Source organism: Mastigoproctus giganteus, chromosome 2, assembly GCF_048544385.1.
Source record: "Mastigoproctus giganteus isolate SK-2022 chromosome 2, ASM4854438v1, whole genome shotgun sequence".
Lineage (NCBI taxonomy): Eukaryota > Metazoa > Arthropoda > Arachnida > Uropygi > Thelyphonidae > Mastigoproctus > Mastigoproctus giganteus.
This window is the reverse complement of record NC_143576.1, coordinates 271,360,549-271,373,135: the sequence shown is the minus strand read 5'-3', so window position 1 is coordinate 271,373,135 and position 12,587 is coordinate 271,360,549.

Genomic DNA, 12,587 nt, shown 5'->3' with positions numbered 1-12,587 from the left:
TAAATCCAGTAACTCTCCTAACTATGAAGCAATCCTCGTTACGTTAGGATACAACTTCGTGACGTTTGACGTCTGTGTGCTGTATATACCCCCAAAGCCGTCCCAGCAAATCATCCTTGAAGTTTCCAACTGGTTAATCAATCAGCTGCATCCCACAGCTTCTCACTTAGTTTGTGGTGATTTCAATTTACCTCCTCAGCTATCTAATCTGAAAAAGGATCTTCTGACACACTTGAGATGTGCTGACCTACAACTTATTAATGAAGCTCCAACCAGGAGGAATAACCTCTTAGATCTAGTTCTAGCCTCTTTCCCTTGAACCCTTGATTACATTACAGAAACGTCATTTGACTCTGATCATGTCCCGATGCATGTAACCGCATATCTGCCAGCCCCCAAATTAGAAGCCAGAAGGACAACAACAGAGGTTGACATCACCAGTCCCAACTTACTTGACGTAGACAAGTGCATCAGAGCCGCCTCTCTCATTCCCTGGGTGGCCTTAGAGACTTGTGACCCAGAACTAGCTGTGAACATTCTCACAAACTGGATCAACACGGTTGCCAAATATGCTGCCTCTAAAAAGATCACAATCAGTCCATATACAAGACTTTGGTGGAATTCTGAACTCAAAATGAGTTTCCAGCTGAAGCAACAGCTCCATCGCACATGGAAACAGTCGCAAAATGTCAATGATCGTATCGTTTATTCAAGGGCATGGGCTCAATTTAATCGCCTGAAATCTGAGGCAATCAAATTATACGTTAACCGTGAGCTGGCTAAAGGAAAAATTCCATACAAAAAAGTGAACCCGCATTTTCCTTTACAACTTGATCCTGAATTGTGGCTCGATTTCGTCACAAGATTTAACCGTAATCCTATGCCAAACTCAGATCCAGCTCTATTAACAGAGCCCATCCAGCAAGAAGTGTTGAACAACATTCAGATTACAAAACAACAGCTGATCGTAGCCATCAATTCTCTACCTGCCTCGTCTACCACCGGTGATGATGGAGTTCCCCAATTCATGCTCAAATGCCTAAGTCCGTACATTATTCAGCCACTTTTAATTATCTTCAACCAGTTACTCTCGAACAACATTTTCCCACAGCAGTGGAAAAACTATCTCATCAAGCCTTTAGCCAAAGTTCAATCGCCATCGAAACCTAAACACTTCCGACCCATCTCCAACTCCTCCAGCCTGCTGAAGCTCCTGGAGAAGACCTTATTCCCCATCCTCACTAAGCAGATCTTGCCCAGTAATCCAGCCCAAATTCACTACTCCCTTTCAAACAGATCAACGATCACCAATCTGCTAGCCACCACAAATACTATCTTGTCAGCATTGGAAAATAGGCAGGAACTAGCTGTGACTTACTTAGACATTGAAGCTGCATTTGATGCCGTCCAAGTAAACCAACTTCTCACTCTCCTGGAATGCCACTTCCAGATCACAGGGAACATATTATGCTTTCTCTCCTCTCTTCTGAATAACAGAGTTATAAAGCTTCATACAGGAGATCGCACCCTTACTAGATCCGTCACCTCAGGAGTCCCACAAGGAGGGGTCCTTTCGAGCCTTCTGTTTTCATCCATTATCTTCCCACTGGTTGCACATTCTCGATGTCTACTGAGCTATGCGGACGATATCAAGATACTCACTCCCATCATTCCCGGTCAAGACCTAGATCTGGTAAAAGTGGAAATTAACAACACTCTCACCACAGTCACATCTTACCTCTGCCAGTTTGGGCTCAAGATCAATCCTGCTAAGTCGGAATTCATGGTGTATTCATTGAAGCAAACTCCTTCTTCTCTCCAGCCTTCGGTCGGCAACACCCTCATCCCAATTGTGTCCAGCCATCGTGATCTGGGCGTTGTATTTGACCCAAAACGTCGATTCAACGCTCACATGGATATGCTCCTCACACGTGCTTCAAGACTCTGGTGGATAGCAAAACAACATCTCCTTCATATCACAGTTAAAAGATAACCGTGAGGTACATAAGAACAGTTATCTTTCCACCTTTACTCTATGCTGCTGAAATTTGGGCGTCAGCGGCACCGTCAATAAAGAAACCACTCTTTGCCACAGAATTCTGGCTCCTAAAGTGGGCCAACAGGAAGCACAACCTTCCAGCTCTGATTCGTACCACACAGCTTGCCAACTCTCTCGGAATTCCACGGCTTCCCACCTTAGTCGACGACCAACGCCTCCTAGCAACAGTCAAGATGATAACAGGCATAATGGCAACACCTTCATTCTGGGATACCTGTGGCTGGAGGATCCCCCCTGCTGCCCTTAGGGCCAATCCCGAGCTCTACTCGCATTCAGCGCGACTCCATCTCTCGGACAGGTTCCTTCCTCAGCAGATGTTCAAGCAAACCCAGGCACTTGACGCCGACCTGAACAAATTCGCTGTTGACCGGACTTACAGGAAAAAAATTATGAGTAGTAGGACTAATCAGCAATGACTGATGTGTACCTTGCACCTGTTCCTGTCTGATTGAGCTGGTGCTCTTATCTCGATGTTAAGCCAGCTCAATCAGATTTAACTCTCGTAAGGAGTTCTCTCCTTTGTATTATGATATGTTTTCTTTGTAAAATTACCTTTCTGTAAATAATTGTTCAATTTTCCCGAAAGTTTGGGAAACTGTAAGCCCCTGGCTTTATGGCCGTGAAGGGTAATAAAGATTATCTCTCTCTCTCTATCTCACTTAAAAATGGTACGAAGAAATGTTTATAGTGGAAGATTTTGTGGGGGTGTGAGGTTTCTGTGTAAGGATCCCCCATTTTCTGTTGTGTCTCAGTTCGACGTCTTTAATGGCAGCTGCTATACGTATTTCATTAAATGTCGTAAGGTCCACCCAAGATTGCGGTGTCATATTTCTTTTTTTTTTTTTTTTTTACTTAGTAGTTGTTGACGCATCGACCTCTGTGGCCATGATGCACCTCCCAAGGTTTTTGCAGTACCTTGATCCAAGCCCGAGGCAGGATTCGAACCCGCGACCTTTGGGTTGCTAGGCAGGCACTTTACCCACCCGGCTTCATATTTCTTTTTAGGCTGAATCTTAATCGTTGTATTTGGGATAGTAGGTTATATTTTTTTATTGTATCTCTTCTGTTATTCTTTTTGTACAATTTTAATACAGGTTTGATGGATAATATATGGATTCTTTTTTACATGTATTTCTAGGGAATATGCGGGCAAATTTTGGGATAATATTATGAAAAAGGCATTTTTTTTAAAAAAGAAATATGAATTTTATTGGAAAAATATTTAATTAAAATTTTTGATAGTTGTATTTCAGGATTTAGTAGACCCCCTTAGTAAATTCAGCCATTCCTATTATCAAATTGCCGACCGGGCTAGCCGGGTGGGTAAAGTGTCTGCCTGGCAACCCAAAGGTCGCGGGTTCGAATCCCGCCTCGGGATTGGATCAAAGTACTGCAAAAGCCTTCGGAGGTGCATTATGGCCACAGAAGCCGATGCGCCAACAACTACGAAAAAAAAAAAAAAAAAATATATCAAATTAAAATCCAGTTTTAAAATTTTCCAATACGAAGCCCTAGTTAGAGAATGGTTTCGCCGCCATTCCACCCTCCAAGTGTTAAATTCCAAACTACCCTATAACATAGCATCGGTCTGGAATCTCATGCACCTGAGATTCCCACGTGTATCCAGGAGCATCACGGGAACTTAGTCTTCTTAAATACACGCGTTCACTCTCATTGTACCATTGCCAACTGAAGACGTGTAAAACGAAAGCCACTTGTTGTGGCTGTTGGCCTTCCTTCTGTTTTCAACTTCAATTATTTCAATTTCAACATTGACAACCAAGGACGAAGACGTGCACTTCTACTTCCTTGCGCATATTTTAATTCTGTTTTTAAATCCTAAGTTATTCACGCTAATTGAGGGCGCCTTCGTAGCCAGGTGGGTAGGAGCAGCAGTGCATAGCACACGCTTCTCGATTACACCGGGGTTCGAGCCCGTGATCCACCAAATACGGAGGATGAGGAAAGGTCAGGGAATGACCTCCGCATATCCCGGAGCAATATGGCCTTGGTTGCTAATGCTCCTAAAAACCAAATAACAACAGTAACAATTCACGCTAATTTAAAATTATCATCCATTTTATTCTAACATCAATGCAGATTATAAAAAGGTGAGTACGATAATAAATTAAATTAAGCTACGCTATTATATTGTGTCAATAATAATAATAATAAATGCACAGTTCAATGTCCAGTGTTTTAGTAATTCCTCTGTTCTGAGAGTCATAAAACGACTTGCCTTTTCGTAGGGTTGACTTTAAATGCTTTTTAATTGCAAATATTTTCTGACGGTTGAAAACTGCCCGGGCTCTGGAGAAGGCAATACGATCTTGTATAGCGCCTGATTCTTTCCATCTCTTATGCAGATTTTGTTTTTGTTGAAAGCTGTTGTTCAGTGCTGGTGTCCACCAAGCTCTCGAACGGGGAGTGACGCAGACAGTCTTTGTAACACCATAACTTGCACTGTGTGGGGGGTAAAAATAAAGTCCTTTATATATGTGTTTTACTTTTCTTTATTATTTTTTTTAATAATAATAATAATGACGTTATTAAATATTCCTTATTTTGTTCCCTATTATATATGTATGTAGACCTCTTTTTTCTTATACCCCCACTTAAACATCTGCTTTGCTTCACAAGAGAATTCCAGATTCGTGGGAACTTCTCAATTGTGTATAATTCCCTTCGGAAAGGCAGAGTGTTCAGGAATAACAAACTCACAAATTAATAAACAACAAAGTTTTTTTACATATATATACATACAACATGAGATACAACTGAAGTAGATAGCATGTCATATGACGTACAAAGTTAAATCAAAGATACCTTGCATATATTATTCTTATTCCTGTTTCCCTTCACTAGCTACTCTGAGTTGGCCATTATATGAAAACACTGATTCATTCTTCTTGCCCTAACTGACTCCTAACACATTCACCATACCTATTTCGCTTACTCCTGGATACAATTCTGTTTCTTATATTAACAATCAATATGCTACTTTCATCATTATACTCTGTGTTCTCACCACACTGTTGCACTATACTTGTAGACCAATCTTAACTTTCCTAAAGTCTCTACTTGTTATTGGTCTTTCAGATAAACCAACAAATGTTCATCAATAAAAACACTATTTTCAGAGTCCTCAATTATCTATCATTACAACATATTCAAAGTTATAACTCGATTATCCATCGTTAAAGCATATTCAGAATCCCTCTTTACAAACTTTACTACCCTTCTAACACATTATAGCTATTTATACATCAATTTCATCTGTTACTCATTCCTTCGTTTCCCTTGCATTTTACATTAACCTTTTTTTTACACAATAAACTTTGTTAGTATATGTAATTTACTTCAGAGATAATTTATCTATCATTTTCCTTCTAGTGCTACCCCTTTTTAATTAATTACTATACTGTTTCACTAACAGTCCTTCTTGTTAACGTACTGTACTTAATATATCTCTCACCTACTTCTATCTTGTTCCTTTCTTTCCCAGGGAGGTTTCACGCTTCCATCTTAGGCTCTCCAGGCTGTCCTCTAAGGCTTTCCTTCATCTTATTTCTCCTGAATCTGCTACAGATAATTTTCCGGAACACTTGGCTGCATGGGTCTGGCGTCCTTTCTCCATCCTGATCGGGCTACTACTCTTTCGGCCTCGCTCCGTCCAATAGGGCTGGCACTTTGCCCTCACCACATGTTAGTTTCGATACAGGGTAGGCTGCTTCCTACCGTCTGGGACATCAGAACTCGATGTCTTCATCAAAAGGGGCTCCTTCTTTTTCCAGGCACCTTTGCCTTCGCTCATTTACATCATTCCACTCGTTTACTTACTCCGTTACTTTCGTCTCTCCACCTTTAAAAAAAAAAAAAAAACACACATTCACAAGGAGATAGTTCACAGGGCGCTACCCTCGCTTCTCCGTTCACCTTTTAATTAAAACTCGTTCACCAAACAATATTTCACAGCGCTCGTTTGCATTCGGGCCACTACCCTACCCTTCCTCCACGACGGATTAGACTTTCTGCATCCGGCCACTGCAATTGCCTTCCAATGACGGACAGGCTTATTCTCCTTACACCCCATATATTCTAACACGCCAAAACTCAACTGTCAATGTTACTAACACATATTTTCTACTTCGACAAAACCCTCAACTGTCATCTCCTAACTCATTTTTACTTACACCGACGAGAAAACTCAACTCTGTTTTCCTGACTTATCTCCATAAACACGCACATAAAACTCAACTCTGTGACTGTTTTAACCAATTTCCACAAACACCGACAAAATCTCAACTGTCATGTGTCTCCCCCCCCTTTCACTCACTTCCTGTTCATCTAAATTTCGTACCGCCCCTATATGTCAGGGCAACCCTAGTTCTGAGTCTTAACCAATCTTCTCATTTCATCAAACTTTCACTCTATCCTATTCGCCCATTTTATCTTTTCTCAAGCTGTCTCTTCAGTGCTCTATCCAACTCCTCATTTTAAGAAATTTGTAAATTTTCCCAGGCAGTCCGCTGCTTTGAAGTTCGCCGCCATCTTTCAGTTTCACTTAACACCTTTACTTCCTAAGATGCCAAAACTTGCTATCACCGACAGCCAGACGCCAGTCTTAAATCTCACCCGAGAGTTTGTCCCGTATTTACAACCCGTCTCTTCTCCAGATGTCACCGATCAAAGGAATGTCCCAACAAACTCGGTCCTTTGCCCTATTGTTCTTTCGGGGCCATAATTATTCACACGTACTCACCAATAGCCGCTGCTCCCTGTTTCCATTGTTTTCGTGCGACCTTGCCCTTTGTCGCCTATTCACCGATGGCTCTGCTACCCGTTTTACATCTTCAGATTTGTTTACGGTACTTATAGCTGAGTGTTTATCCATCTGTTGGTAGAAATTTCATGCAGTAATTCTCACGACTCTCCCTCCCTTCGATTAGCCCCTTCCTTAATTTCCACTTTGCTCAATTTATTTTATTTGTTATATTTCATTTTACAATATAACTATTCCTGACGTATCCTTTCTTATTAAATTCTCAGTTTGGAAACGACGATCTGTTATCTTTATATACAATTTACTTGTAAGATTTTACCTCTTACAACTGGTTCGAATCCACCTGGTCATGAGGTCCACAGCCAGCTGGAGATCGCAATTGTTGAGAGCTTCCCACGGGATGGAGGACGGGACTTCGAGACATTGTGGTGGATCAATGAATTTGGTGGATATCTTTTTTCTTTTTTGGGCCTTGAATATCGAAGTTAGCTGCGGCTAAATGCAGGAGTATGCCAATGGGTTCGTGATCGGATTGAAAGAGATTGTGAGGGTTGTCTAAGAGGTCGCATCGTGCTAAGGGGAATACTAAATCTAAGAGATTGGATCCTCTAGTGTTGTGGCAGTTGAGAAGGCTAATACCCAGTGAATCCATATTGCTAACGACTGTCCTACTAAGATGTGCAAGGCTCAAGGGGTAGAATTTTTTTCAGCCTGGACTGTACTTGTTAACAGGAGAGATTGTTTCTACAGGGATGGGATACACTTAAATAGAAAGGGTGCAAGAATATTTGCTGATGCTATCGAGGCAGTGTTAGGTGGGTCGGAAAACTGCTAGCTTGGGGGGAGACAAAGACCAATAGATTGACAGTAGCCACTGGCAGAGGTGAAAGAGATTCTTGCACTGCTTCTATTAGAATGAGCAGGATCCTGAAAAACAAGATGCATGATATTTCAGAGACTGCTGGGAGCCATTGCGGTACAAGAAAACCATGGGTTGTGTTAGGGTAGCTAAGAATAGAAACAGGTGTAGGTATACTTGCGTGTACACCAATGCTAGGAGTTTAGTAAACAAATTTGATGAATTTGAGGTATTGCTCAAAACATCAAAGGCAGATATTGTTGGGATATCAGAGACGTGGTGTCACACAGATATAAGGGATGCAGAACTGCAATTTGGGGAGTACAACGTCTTTTTTTTTTTTTTTTTTTTTGATTTGGTAGTTGTTGGCGCATCGGCTTCTGTGGCCATATTGCACCTCCCAAGGTTTTTGCAGTACTTTGATCCAAGCCCGAGGCGAGAATCGAACCCGCGACCTTTGGGTTGCCGGGCAGGTACTTTACCCACTCGGCTAGCCCGGTCGGCAGTACAACGTCTACAGAAAGGATAGACAGGATAGGAAGGGGGGAGGGGTTATGCTATTAGTTAAGAAACACATAAAAACCAAGGAAGTGAAGCCAGTCGACATCGCTGGACAGTGCAGTGTTGAGTCAGTTTGGTGTGACATAAGCATTGGGAGATCAAAATTGAGAGTAAGAGTGTGCTATAGGCCTAATGACTCTGATGAGTATAATAAGATACTGTACAGGGAAATAGAGTGCGCCAGTAAATCAGAGAGTCTTATAATGGGAGATTTTAATTTCCCAGACTGGAATTTGTGGGTTGGTCACTCACACTAGCAAGGCTTTTGTGGATTTATTGGATGATTGTTTTCTACAGCAGCATGTTCTGGAGGCAACTAGAGGGAGGAATACTCTTGATTTGATTATCAGCAGTGATTCGTCATGCATTAAGAATCTGCAGATAAATGAACCACTAGGTGGCAGTGATCACAGTGTGTTGAAGTGGGATTTACTCAAGGAGGTAACTACCATCAGAGGTAAAGGGAAGGGTTTTTGTTTTCGTAAAGGCGACTATGATGGTCTGAGACAGTATTTAAATTCTATACAGTGGGACCAACTGATGATGTTACCAACAGCAATCTCAAAATGGGAAGCATTCAAGGAACTAATCTTGGAGGCTACCAGGCTTTACATACCAACTAAGAAATATTGTTCAAGGTTTAGGCCTAAATGGTTGTCAGATGAATTAATGAGACATGTGGCAGAGAAGAAAAATGCATGGGATACATACAAATTAACACGTGACACAGAAGCCTATGATAGATACAAGTTGATATGCAACCAAGTTACAAAGGAGGTTAGGCAGGCGAAGGCAGATTACGAGAAATCCTTGGCAAAGGATGCAAAGAAAAACAGAAAAGCGTTCTTTACACATTTGAACTCGAGAAGGAAAGGGATCAATCAGATTGGTCCACTGGATATTGATGGTTCAACAGTTGACGATCCTGCTCAGGTGGCTTACAATCGAAACGAGTATTTTGCATCTACATTCACACATGAGGAGTTATTCAGGAAGGAGAATGATGTAGGTAAAGTAAACATTGGCAGTGAGCTGGATGATTTTCTAATAACTGGGAGTAAAGTGGAGGAGAGATTGCTGAGGATAAACATAAAAAAGGCACCTGGGGTGGATGGGATCTATCCAGTTATATTAAAGGAGGCAGCAAAGGAAGTATGCAAACCCCTAGCCATAATTATGAGAGCTTCTTTGGACTCAGGGGTGGTACCCATAGACTGTAAATGTGCAAATGTGACCCCAATTCACAAAGGAGGATCAAAGGCTGACACAAGTAATTATAGACCTGTGAGCTTAACTTCTGTTCCAGGAAAATTAATGGAGGCACTGGTTAAAGAAGCACTGCAGGATCATCTAGACAAGAATTCAGTTATAGCTCAGACGCAGCATGGTTTTGTTAAGGGCAGGTCTTGCCTGACCAATTTGATTGAATACTGTGATCTAGTCACAAAAGAACTGGATGCAGGGAATAACTTTGATATTATATACTTGGATCTTAGAAAGGCTTTTGATACTGTTGCACATGGAAGACTGCTGCACAAATTGGAGCAGTGTGGCATTGGAGGCAAATTGCTGCTATGGATAAGGGGTTGGTTGAGTGGCAGAAGACAGAGAGTGGTAATCAATGGACACTGCTGAACGTGGACTAATGTTATTAGTGGAGTTCCTCAAGGTTCAGTGTTGGGCCGTTGTTGTTTTCGGTGTTTATGAATGATATTGATGATGGGATATCAAGTTTAATGTCCAAGTTTGTAGATGATACAAAGGTTGGCAGGGTCGTTAAGGACACTACTGACGCTATGCTGCTGCAACAGGATCTGGAAAGGTTGAGCAGATGGGCTGAGAGGTGGCAAATGAAGTTTAACATTGACAAATGTAAAGTAATACACATGGGAAACAGCAGCCCCAGAGCAACGTATCAACTCTGTGGTACTACACTGACAGTGGTGGAGAATGAAAAGGACCTGGGGGTAATTGTGCAGGCAGATATGAAGTTCTCTGAGCAGTGCAAACGAGCTGCAAGAGTAGCTCATGGTGTGTTGTCAATGATATACAGGAATTTTTCTAGCAGGGATAAGGAGGTGATTATTCCATTGTATAAGGCAATGGTTAGGCCACATCTTGAGTACTGTATACAGGTCTGGAGGCCTCATTTCAAGAAGGATGTAGAGCTGCTGGAACGAGTACAGAGAAGGGCAACAAGATTAGTGAATGGAACAAAGGGGTGCTCTTACGAAGAAAGGCTTAAGTTCTGCAAATTACAGTGTCTGGAGACTAGGCACCGGCGAGGTGATCTGATAGAGGTGTATAAGGCTTTGAATGGTTTGAGCATGCTCAATGCCAATGGGATTCTTCATCTTGCTCAGAATAATCACCTCACAGGGCATAAATTCAAATTGAGGAAGGACGGATGTCGGATAGATGTGCGGAAATTTGCCTTTGGCCAGCGGGTGGTTGGTTGGTGGAACCGACTTCTATCACTTGTTGTAGAAGTTGATAGCCTAAACAAATTTAAAGCTCAACTGGACAGGTATTTGGAACGAACAGATGGGTGAAATGGGAGTGGGTTTTTTTTTTTTTTTTTTGGCTGATGCTGAATAAGCTTGCTTTCTTGCATCATATGCCTCTACTAATGCTAATGCTAAGTAACTACCATTAGGGGTAAAGGGAAGGGTTATTGCTTCCGTAAAGGCGACTACGATGGACTGAGACAGTATTTAAAATCTATACAGTGGGACCAACTGATGATGTTACCAACAGCAAATTCAAAATGGGAAGCATTCAAAGAACTTATCTTGGAAGCTACTAGGCTTTACATACCAACTAAGAAATATTGTTCAAGGTTTAGGCCAAAATGGATGTCAGATGAACTAATGAGGCGTATGGCAGAGACGAAAAATGCATGGGATACTTACAAATTAACACATGACACAGAAGCCTATGATAGATACAAGTTGATATGCAACCAAGTTACAAAGGAGGTTAGGCAGGCGAAGGCAGATTACGAGAAATCCTTGGCAAGGGATGCAAAGAAAAACAGCAAGGAGTTCTTTACTTATGTAAACTCTAGAAGGAAGGGGATGAATCAGATTGGTCCACTTGATATTGATGGGTCAAGTGTTGATGATCCTGCTCAGGTAGCCAACAAACTAAATGAATATTTTGCATCGACATTCACACATGAGGAGTTATTCAGCGAGGGGAATGCCAGAGGTGTATTCAACTCTGGCAGTAAGCTACAGAATCTTGAAATAACTGGGAGTAAAGTGGAGGAGAAACTGTTGAAGATAAACACAAGAAAGGCACCCGGGGTGGATGGGATCTATCCAGTTATATTAAAGGAGGCAGCAAAGGAAGTAAGCAAACCCTTAGCCATAATTATGAGAGCTTCCTTGGACTCAGGGGAGGTACCCATAGACTGGAAATGTGCAAATGTGACCCCAATTCACAAAGTAGGATGAAAGGCTGACAAGTAATTATAGATCTGTGAGCTTAAATTATGTTCCAGGAAAATTAATGGAGGCACTGGTTAAAGAAGCACTGCAGGATCATTTAGACAAGACTTCAGTTATAGCTCGGACACAGCATGGTTTTGTTAAGAGGAAGTCTTGCCTGACCAACTTGATTGGATACTATGATGCAGTCACAAGAGAACTGGATGCAGGAAATAACTTTGATATTATATACTTGGATCTTAGAAAGGCTTTTGATTCTGTTGCACATGGAAGACTGCTGCACAAAACGGAGCAGTGTGGCATTGGGGCAAATTGCTGCTATGGATAAAGGGGTGGTTGAGGGGGAGAAGACAGAGAGTGGTAATCAATGGACACTGCTCATCGTGCACTAATGATTTTAGTGGAGTCCCTCAGGGCTCAGTGTTGGGTCCCTTATTGTTTTCTGTATTTATAAATGATATTGATGATGGTATATCGGGCTTAATGTCCAAGTTTGCAGACGATACAAAGGTTGGCAGGGTTGTCAAGGACACTGCTGATACTATGCTGCTGCTACAGGATCTGGAAAGGTTGAGCAGATGGGCTGAGAGGTGGCAAATGAAGTTTAACATTGACAAATGTAAAGTACTACACATGGGAAACAGCAACCCCAGAGCAACGTATCAACTCTGTGGTACTACACTGACAAGGTATAAGGTATAAGGTATGTTCGTGTCAGACGGCACCTGGGATTTCTCCCATCTCCGCGTGTGTTTCGCTGTATCGAGGACAGTACACTGTCAAGCCAGAGACTTGAAAGTGTGTGGGTCGTGTCTGTGCAGTGTGATATGTTGTGCCCATTGTTTATCCGGCTTATTGGCCCCCAGGCCCCTA